The sequence below is a fragment of the Lutra lutra genome, chromosome 14 (assembly GCF_902655055.1).
Source record: "Lutra lutra chromosome 14, mLutLut1.2, whole genome shotgun sequence".
Lineage (NCBI taxonomy): Eukaryota > Metazoa > Chordata > Mammalia > Carnivora > Mustelidae > Lutra > Lutra lutra.
In genome coordinates, this window is record NC_062291.1 from 30824151 (window position 1) to 30833055 (window position 8905).

Genomic DNA, 8905 nt, shown 5'->3' on the forward strand with positions numbered 1-8905 from the left:
CGCCAGCACCGAGAATCAAACCTACCGGCCGGTGCCGTCTCTTACGGAGAGAGAGACCACCCCCAGCCTCACAGACTAGCTTTTATAGAGCAAAGGCCATGTGGTTGAGCCTGGCCAATGAGATTGTAATACACAGAGAAAGTTGCATAGTCATGCTAGGTCACACACAGGTGGCCAATTGAATTACAATTTATCCTATAGTAGCTGTTTGAACTAGCCTATCACTCTGGTCAGAATTGGCAGGGTTTACATTCTTTGGTGGTTAGGGAGATAGTATGTGTGCTTTACTGATTGGATGTCTCCACCTGGCCTGACTTGTCCTTGCATTCGAGGCTCTCTTATCTCCACCTGACCTGACCGGTCCTTGTATTTGGGTTCTGTTATCAGGGACTGGTCGACCATATTTTACTGGTTTCCCAGACTTGCTTTTAAGTAAGTTCCCCTGGGGGGGTGCAGGGTCAGTTTAAGTTTTACTACATAAACAACAAAATGGCTGTTTTACCGAGATGGAGTCGCTCTGGCTAAGTAGGCCCCTACACAGGGTCGTAGGGTAGCTCCATTTTCAACTTTTTGAGGAACCTCTATACTGCTTTCCAGAGTGACCACACCAGCTTGCATTCCCACCAACAGTGTAGGAGTGTTCCCTTTCTCTGCAACTTTGCCAATATCTGTCATTTCTGACTTGTTAATTTTAGCCATTCTGACTGGTGTGAGGTGGTATCTCATTGTGGTTTCGATTTGTATTTCCCTGATGCTGAGTGATGTTAGGCATTTTTTCATGTGTCTGTTGGCCATTGGATTCTTTATTCTTTAGGTGTTGAGTTTGAGAAGTTCTTTATGCATTTTGGATACTAGCCCTTTATCTGATATGTCATTTGCAAATATTGTCTCCCATTCTGTTGGTTGTCTTTTGGTTTTGTGGACTATTTCCTTCGCTGTGCAAAAGCTGTTTATCTTGGTGAAGTCTCAATAGTTCATATTTGCCTTTGTTTCCCTTCCCTTTGGAGACCTGTCTAGCAAGAAGTTGCTGTGGCTGAAGTCGAAGAGGTTGCTGCCTGCATTCTCCTCTAGGATTTTAATGGATTCCAGTCTTACCTTTAAGTCCTTCATCCATTTTGAGTCTACTTTGTAAGGAAATGGCCCGATTTCATTCTTCTGCATGTGGCTGTGTAACCCTCCCTCAGAACGATGTACTGACCAGACATGCTTAAGCATGTACTGGCAACAGGCCTCTTGGGGAGAGGATAGTATACCTCCTTGAAGCCAGCAGCTGGGAACGTCCACCCACTCAGGGTGGAACTCCTCCTGCTTCTTTTTTCTGTTATCTTCCCTTCTCCAGAGATCACCCGTAGTTAATTAGATGGTCCCTTTAGAGGTGTTTACTCAACCACAAATCCTATACTACTTGATCAGGCATATCTTGCTTATCTATAATCTCCTTCGACTCCTTTGTTGATTGTTGTCTTGTATCTAATAAATACAGGACTGAGGAGTTGTTCTGGGCAGCAGTCTCCTCAACTGCCGACCCCTGGTCCCTTTCTCTTGCAGCTGACGTGTTTGTGCCTCATTGTTCTCCCCTGCGCTGTCAGGAAGTGGCAAGTGGCGTCCAAAGGGATAAGAAATGAAACAGGAGAAAAAGCCCCAACGTGAGTTGTTGTTGTTGTTTTAAAGATTATTTATTTATTTGTCAGAGAGAGAGAGAGAGTACCCACAAGCAGGCAGAGTGGCAGGCAGAGGCAGAAAGAGAGAAGCAGGCTCCCCGCCAAGCAAGGAGCCTGATGTGGGACTCAATCCCAGGACCTAGGATCATGACCTGAGCTGAAGGCAGAAGGCTTAACCCACTGAGCCACCCAGGTGTCCCCCAACGTGAGTTTTTGCATGGCCATGCCTTTTTCCTGCTGGTGAATTGTGGGTACTTATCGCAGGATATGGGTAATATAGATAGCACAAAAGAATATCCCCCTGACGTATGCTTATTGAGATGGCTCCTAAAGGCGGGAGGAGCAAAAGTCAGTGAGGACAAACTTTCAGAGCTTTTAAAAAATGTAATTAAAGAACATTGCTCCTGGTTCCCTACATTAGGGACTTTAGACTTACAGACATGGGCGAAAGCAGGTCATGAGTTAAAACTTCTGCATGTTAAAGGAAAACCAATTCCAATTACTCTATGGCCTACTTGGACTCTTATTCCCTCCATTCTGGAACCTTGACAATCCTCTGATTCGGAGAGCAATAATGAGTGTTCAGGAGAAACTAAAGAGGAGCCTGAACATGCCATTCCAGAGGGAAAAGAAATTGTGAAAGTCATCGTAAAGGAATATATAAAGGAGGAATCTCCTTCCCCCTCCTCCAGTAACACAACAAAAGGAGGAAACAGTTGCTAATGTGCCATAGCAAGCGGCACTGTTGTCATCGACTCCACCATCCTATGAGAAGGCGCCATTTAGTGAAAAGGATGAGAAATCTATGCTATCAGCTATTCGAAAAGGCCTCACAGAAGCAAAGCAAGCACGAGACCTAGATGCCTTACATTTGAATTTCCTGGTTATTATTAGAGAACGTGTCTCTCCAAGGCATGATCCCAACAACTCTAATGGTATTTATGAGGCCGTACATGAGTCATTTCCCTTCAAAATTATTGGAGGAACTCAAACAGGCAGTACAAAAGTATGGAGTTAATCCCCCACTTACAACAGGAATAATTCAAGGTATCACAGAAGGCAACCGACTTACTCCGATTGGTTGGTCATTATTAGCAAAAACAGTTCTATCTTTGAGTGAGTGTTTACAATTTAAAACATGGTGGCAAGATCATGCAGAAACCGCAGCTGCCCATAATAGAGCTAATAATGTTCCTATTTCTGTGGAGCTGCTCATGGGTGTTGGGCCATGGGCCTGGGTGCAAGATCAGGTACAAATGATCAAGCTATTGAGCAGCTCTGGCATTGCTGTTTGAGAGCCAGGGAAGAGAATAGAATCCCAAGGAGAGAACTGCTCTTCTTTTCAAAAGGTGGTACAGGGTCCAGAAGAACCCTATACTGATTTTATTGCGAGATTACAAGAAGGCATAAAAAGACGGGTAGATAGTCTCAAGGCTGCTGATACCATTCTTCAGCTGTTGGCATATGAAAATGCCAATGCTGATTGTAGGAAATTGATTGCACCCTTTAAAGGCAAGGGAGCACTAACAGATTATATTAAGCTATGCCAAGGAGTGAACAGAAACCTATAAAGCTGACTTGTTAGCTCAAGCAATGGCTGCTCTGACCACAGAAAAATTTAAAGGACAATGTTTTAACTGTGGGCAGACAGGGTATACTAAGGTTCAGTGTAGGCAAAAAGGAAAACTCCCTCCTTGAAATGCAAGAAATAATTCACCAGGTCTCTGTCCTAAATGTAAAAAAGGAAACCACTGGGCAAAATGATCCTTACTACTCAGAGATATACTTCTTTACTGTCAGCGTTGGATTCAGCACCTCCATCTTTCATAACTCCCATGTACATTCCCCAACTGACCCATGTTGACCTGTAGGTAGGGAAGCTCTATGCCCCTCTTCAGCAAGAAGTTACAGAAGATGAGACCTTCCACCCTCAGCAACCTTAAATATTTAAGGGTCAAAATTATTCGGGGTGGGGGGGCGCCTGGGTGACTCAGTGGGTTAAAGCCTCTGCCTTCGGCTCAGGTCATGATCTCAGGGTCCTGGGATCGAGTCCCGCATCGGGCTCTCTGCTCGGCGGGGAGCCTGCTTCCCTCTCTCTCCACCTACTTGTGATCTCTCTCTCTGCCTGCCTCTCTGCCTGCTTGTGATCTCTGTCTGTCAAATAAATAAATAAAATCTTTTAAAAAAATTATTCAGGGGGGGAATGATGTGGGAAACAGAGGCAGAAGAAAAGTTATTAAATTTCCTTACTATCTAGAGCCCACTGACAAGTACTTGAAACAGGCTAGCAATGTGCGTCAGGGCTCCAATATTCTTTTCTGTGAAGGAGCTGAAGGTCACAAGGGCTATCTGCGGCCACATATTGTAGACTTGCCTATTAACCTTTGGGGACAAATAGAGTGAAAATCCCAACATGGGTCAGATAAAGAAACTGACCAAGAAAGTGAAAGAAGTTCTGGAAAATGAACAGCGTCCTTTCACCCCTAGCAACATGGCAGTAACTATGATGGCCCTCATCATGGTAGCTGTAAGTTTTCTGAGATGTTATGAACAAATAGATAACTTTACTTATTGGGTGTGTATATACCCAATCCTCCCCTGCTCCATCCAGTAGAATGGGGAGAAGATATAATACCAATTTATTTGAATGCCTCGAAATGGGTACCTGGAATATTGGATCCTAGATTACCATTATTGCTCCAAGAAGAGGACACATATTAATTTTACCTTGGGATATCAATATGTACCAGCAATCTTGCTTATCTATAATCTTCAACTCCTTTGTTGATTGTTGTCTTGTATCTAATAAATACAGGGGACGCCTGGGTGGCTCAGTTGGTTGGACGACTGCCTTCGGCTCAGGTCATGATCCTGGAGTTCCGGGATCCAGTCCCTCATCGGGCTCCCAGCTCCAAGGGGAGTCTGCTTCTCCCTCTGAGCTTCTCCTTGATCATGCTCTCTCTCACTGTCTCTCTCTCAAATAAATAAATAAAATCTTTAAAAAAAAAAAGACTATCTAATAAATACAGAACTGAGGAGTTGTTCAGGGCGGCAGTCTTCTCAACTGCCAACCCCTGGTCCCTTCTCTTGCAGCTGACTTGTTTGTGCCTCATTCTTCTGTGCACCGTCAGGAAGCGGCAGGCTGGCCAGTTTTCCCAACACCATTTGTTGAAAAGACCATCTTTTTTCCATTGGACATTCTTTCCTGCTTAGTCAAAGATTAGTTGACCATTGAGTTGAGGGTCCATTTCTGGGCTCTCTATTCTGTTCCATTGATCTATGTGTCTGTTTTTCTGCCTGTACCATACTGTTTTAACGATCACAACTTTGTAAAAGAGCATGAAGTCCAGAATTGTGAGGCCACCACCTTTGGTTTTCCTTTTCAACATTTCTCTGGCTATTTGGGGTCTTTTCTGGTTCCATACAAATTTTAGGATTATTTGTTCCAGCTCTGTGAAAAAGGTTGATGGTATTTTGATAGGGTTTGCATTGAATGTGTAGACTGCTCTTGGTAGCATAGACATTTTAACAGTATTTGTTCTTCCAATCCATGAGCATGAAATGTTTTTCCATTACTTTGTGTCTTCCTCAGTTTCTTTCATGAGTGTTCTATAGTTTTCTAAGTACAGATCCTTTGCCTCTTTGGTTAAATTTATTCCTAGGTATCTTATGGGTTTGGGTGCAATTGTAAATGGGATGGACTCCTTAATTTCTCTTTCTTCTGTCTCATTGTATAGAAATGCAACTCATTTCTATGCATTGATTTTATAACCTGCCACTTTGTTGAAGTTCCTAGACGAGTTCTAGCAACTTTGGGGTGGAGTCTTTTGGGTTTTCCAAATAGAGTACCATGTCATATGCGAAGAATGAGAATGTCACTTCTTTGCTGATTCAGATGTCTTTCATTTCTTTTTGTTGTCTGATTGCTGAGGCTAAGACTTCTAGTACTGTGTTGAACAATAGTGATGATAGTGGATGTCCCTGCTGTGTTCCTGACCTTAGGGGGAAAACTTTTGTTTTTTTTAGAATAATATTTGTTGTGAGCTTTTCATAGATGGATTTTATGATATTGAGGTATGTAGCCCCATGCCTACCCTGTGAAGAGTTTTCATTGAGAAAGGATGCTCTACTTTGTCAAATTCTTTTTCTCATCTATTGAAAGGATCATATGGTTCTTTCAAAGAACCAGCTCCTAGTTTTGCTGATCTGTTCTACAGTTCCTTCAGTTTCTATTTCATTGATTTCTGCTCTAATCTTTATTCTCTTCTCCTGCTGAGTTTAGGCTTTATTTGCTGTTCTTTCTCCAGCTCCTTTAGGCATAAGTTTAGGTTGTGTATTTGAGACCTTTCTTGTTCCTTGAGAAAGGCTAGTATTGCTATATAATTCCCTCTTAGGACCCCTTTGCTGCATCCCAAAGGTTTTGAACAGTTGTGTTTTCATTTTCATTTGTTTCATGAATTTTTTTAGTTCTTCTTTAATTTCCCGGTTGACCCATTCATTCTTTAGTAGGATGCTCTTAAGCCTCCATGTATTTGAGTTCTTTCCAATGTTGTTCTTGTGGTTGAGTTCTAGTGTCAAAGCTTTGTGATCTGAAAATATGCAAGGAATGATCCTAGTTTTTTAGTACTGGTTGAGACTTGATTTGTGACCCAGTATGTGATCTATTCTGGAGAATGTTCTATATGCACTTGAATAATGTGTATTCTGTTGCTTTAGGGTGGAATGTTCTGAATATATCTGTGAAGTCCATCTTGTCCAGTGTATCATTTAAAGCCTTTATTTCCTTACTGATCTTTTGCTTAGATGATTTGTCCATTTCAGTGAGGGGAGTGTTAAAGTCCCCTACTATTATTGTATTATTATCAATGTGTTACATCTTTAATTTTGTTATTAATTGGTTTATTTATTGGCTGCTCCCATGTTAGGGGCATAAATATTTACAATTGTTAGATCTTGTTGGATAGACCCTTTAATTATGATATCGTGTCCAACCTTATCTCTCATTACAGTTTTTGATTTAAAATCTAATTTGTCTGGTGGTGCCTCGGTGGCTCAGTCAGTTAAGTGTCTGCCTTTGGCTCAGGTTATGATCACAGGGTCCTAGGATTGAGCCCCTTTAGGACTCCCTGCTCAGTGGGGAATCTGTTTCTCCCTCTCCCTCTGCCTGCCACTCCCCCTGCTTGTTCTCTCTCTCTCTGTGTCAAATAAATAAATAAATTTTTAAAAATTTGTTTAAAAAATCTAATTTGTCTGATATAAGGATTGCCACCCCAGCTTTCTTTTGATGTCCATTAGCATGATAAATGGTTTTTCCACCCCTCACTTTCAATCTGAAGATGTCTTTGGGTCTAAAAGGAGTCTCTTGCAGACAGTATATTGATGGGTCCTGCTTTTTTATTCAATCTGATACCTGTATTTTTTGATTGGGACATTTAGCCCATTGCATTCAAAGTAACTATTGGAAGATATAAATTTAGTACCATTGTGTTACTTGTAAAGTCAGCGTTCTGTATATTGTCTTTGTTCCTTTCTGGTCTATCTAGTAACATACTTTTGGGCTCTCTCTTCACTTAAAAGATCCCTTTTAATATTTTTCACAGGGCTAGTTTAGTGATCACAAATTCTTTTAGTTTGTTTGTCATGGAAGTTTTTGAAGGTATTCAGAATAATTTGATAGTGCTTGCTTTGGCAGCACATATACAGAATAATTTGATAGCTATCTAGCTGAATTCTTGGACCAGAAGAAACTAAAGTCTACTACTCCTCCACCATCTTGGATTATCTCCCCTATAAAATCCTTTTAAGGGTGGTTTCCTCTTTGGGAGGGGGTGCCTTGTCCCTGCCTGCCTTTTTTCCAATTATCTTTAGACATATATGTTGCTAACATATCTTGAATTTTTATTTGTTTCTTGAATTATTCTAACCAGACTGTATAGAACAGAAAGTTGGAAACTTTTTTTGTTTTTCCTCATTGCAATGATCTAAGTTCCTAGGACAGTGCCTGGCATGCAATAATTATTTATTGAAGTAATTAAGTAAGTAAATAATACACTGAACATATGCCAAAACTGGACTTTGATACATTGCTGACAAATACTTAGGAGTTCTCAACACAGAATCACCTACCAGCCAACATTTCTGTTTCAGGAGCATCACTGTTATTAGTACATTGCAGTTCATTTATGCAATTACATGGAAATTTTATTATAGATTACCTTTGTTATTTTAGAAAACAAATAGAGAACTAAAATTTTCTGATAATGAAGCATAGTTTTCATCAGTTTAATAGAATTAATACTATTTTGGAAGTCAGGTATGCCAAAAGGAGCATATTTCTAACCTCATTGAACTTTAGCCTTATTGGTCCTAGCTATCAGTTACATGTTCAATTGGATGAGAAAATGTATATTGAAAAGATTGTCTAATTTTTCCATAATGCACAAGTTTTTAAAATACAGTGTTTGTTTAAATACGCCTCTGAAGTTTTCTTACCTAGTTTAGAAGAATAAGTTCTGTAACTGAGTACTTTATGAGGCTTCTAGATTGCATTGGTTCTCAAATGGCAACCATTTCTTTAAAGGGAAAAGATTTTTCTTTAAAGGGAAATGATTCTCAAAGGCTAACTGCAAATGTCATTCGCTCATTTAACAGCCACTTCCTTCAGCCCCACCCCATTCCTTACCCACAGCACACTTGCTGTTTCACTTTTCCTAAGAGAACTTTGATTTTGTTTGGGAAGGTGATGTACCCAGCCCCATCAATGAATCATAAATGACCTAAGCCAATCAGGATAATCTCATTCTCCTTTGCCAGATGCTCATTCTTCCAGATTATCTTGCAGCTAGAGATGGCAATATGATCTCATTAGAGAAAGACTGCTGGAGGGATTCTGGGAAAAATCATTTGCTTTCTGATAAAAGGGGAAGACCTGAGAAAGGAGAAGGGACTGTCACTGCCCCTTCTCCTTTTCCCATCTTGAACATGCTTCTGATGCCTGGAGATGTGACAGTCATCATTTGACCATGAAGTGACAAATATGAGGATGAGAAGCTAACAAACTAGGTGAGAAAGAAAGAGAGCAGGCATTCTGAATAACATAGTTAAGCTGCTAAAGAAATGTTAGAAGCTCCTACTTCCAAACATCTTAAACAGCAGATGTTCTTAAGGTTCAAATCATTATTAGTCCACGTGGTAGCCAAAATAATAGCTCCCCAAAGATGTCCACGTCCGGATTCCAAGAACCT